Here is a 2,054-nt window from a genome sequence, read left to right on the forward strand (position 1 = left end):
GTGAATTTTTTTAAATATTAGTACTTAGGTTTAAATTTTTTTTTTTGGTATTATTTTATTATGTGCTTTTGTTGTTTTTTTTTAAAATTGTTACTCTTTAGGTTTAATTAATTTTTATTTTTAGTTCCGTTTTAGTTTTTGACACACTAGTTGTAAAATGTTACCTATATTATTCGAGTTACTTTTCATTATTCAAAAAGGTTGCAAATGGGTAAACAATAGAGAGACTTGTTTTAGTGTTATTTATATACTACTTTTATATTTTCAATTTTCTGTACGTTTTAGTCATTTTGTTTATGTGCTTTTACCATTTTTATTTGTTTAAATACTTCTATTTACAGTAGATTTAATTTTAGATTTATTTTATTTTTATGGTGTGCACACCAAAAGCGAATTTAATTATTTTTATGTAGATTACATACAAAGTTAATGCAAAGACGCGAATGACCCGAAACACGCGATATTCGCCTCAATCGTGTCTTCCGCACAAGTTGAAAACATTAAAACCCCACCGACTTTCATTTTATGAACCGAAAAAAAACAAAAACATTTTTTTAAATATACACACATCCACAGAGTTCATCGCAAGGGGGAAATTCGCATTCGCACGAATTGTCGCGCAAGCCAATCAGCGAAAAGCTTATTGACACGACCGGTTTGACACGTCCGGTTGTATCAGAAAATGGAGGAGAGCAATATTCGCGTGAGTGACGCAATGCGAATATTCTCTTTTGGTGTGCACACACCATTAGTACTTCAACTTAAACATATTTTGTTTCAGTTAGTTGCCGTGGCAACAAGAAGTTTTTTTTTTTTTTTACTTTTTCATTTAATATTTATATTTTATTTCTGCTTTACTTCAGTTAACAACAACTATTTTAGTAGCTTTAGTTTTAGGTGTTAATAGCAACACTGTTTAGGGTTGGATATGTTGACATTTGGCCATTAAGCAACTATTTAAGCATGTTTGAATAAAAAGCATTAAATTGTGTCTGTGCTGTGTCTAGCTGGAGAGTGTAGAAGAAGAGAACTCTGTCATCAGCTGAGGAGTCAACTGTCAGAGCTCAGGGAACACAGCCAGAAAGGAAAGGAAGAGAAAGACGACAGCTCCAAACTGAGGACACTGCGTCTGAACCGGAGTCGTCTGCTGGTGTCTTTCATTCCCTCTCTTCATCTTGAGCATGTGGACTACAACAGTGATGTCTTAGATACCATCCTCACCCAGGTTCTAGAACACATCACTTAGAATGCTTTCTCTGATTTTCAGAGTTATGACTGAGTCTTACTGAAGAAGGAAATGGCTAAACATTCATACTGTATATCCACCTAGAATCTCTTGTGTTAGCGTAAAATGGATTTCATTGTTATAACTGGGTGAACATATTACAATTTCTAATATACTTTGTCATATATTTAATTTTTTTTAGATAGACATATCAGTATAGCAGGAGAAATCACTCAGTAGGACAGCTATGGGAATAGAAGTCTTCCTTTCAGTCAAAAGAGCTTTTTTGAAAAAGCCTTTTTGTTTTTGTTTTGTTTTGTTTTTTACTAGCATTAGCTGGGCTAGCTAATGTGAATGTAAAGGAGTTTTTCAGTATAATTTGAGCTAAAGAAACCAAATGCATGACAAAATATGTAATTTGGACATTCTGTCTCTCCCCAATCAGGTACATAGAAGCTGTATTAGCATGCCTAGAAAATAGCACAACCAAGATGGCCGCCGATTGAACTGACCTGCTCCAATAAAGACTTAAAGTGCCCCTATTATGGCTAATGAAAGGTTCATATTTTGGTTTTGGGAGTCCCCAACAACAGGTTGACATGCATGCAAGGTCAAAAAACAATTTCATTGTCTTATAATATGCATACATTTTTACCTTACTTGCTCAACGACTCCCAAACGATTCGCTCAACGATTCATTTTTCCAAACCCCTCGTTTTGTTCACATTCAGGTACTAGATGTTCATTTATCATAGATTTAATCAAGTTCTTTTCCACTATAACCTCTATATATGCTTTCTTGCTCCTTACACACATATCAGTCGTCCTC

At 34.2% G+C, this 2,054-nt stretch overlaps 1 long non-coding RNA gene across 1 annotated transcript; it reads left to right on the forward strand.

Moving 5' to 3' along the window:
- Positions 1 to 675: 675 nt before the first annotated feature.
- LOC107746303 (uncharacterized) lies at positions 676 to 1,758 on the forward strand. The gene is made up of 3 exons (XR_001640679.1): positions 676 to 703; positions 1,008 to 1,225; positions 1,671 to 1,758. It is a non-coding gene; the product is annotated as an uncharacterized LOC107746303 (long non-coding RNA).
- The last annotated feature ends 296 nt before the right edge of the window (positions 1,759 to 2,054 follow it).

This window comes from Sinocyclocheilus rhinocerous, unplaced genomic scaffold (genome assembly GCF_001515625.1).
Source record: "Sinocyclocheilus rhinocerous isolate Xijiao unplaced genomic scaffold, SAMN03320098_v1.1 scaffold798, whole genome shotgun sequence".
In the NCBI taxonomy this organism is placed as follows: domain Eukaryota; kingdom Metazoa; phylum Chordata; class Actinopteri; order Cypriniformes; family Cyprinidae; genus Sinocyclocheilus; species Sinocyclocheilus rhinocerous.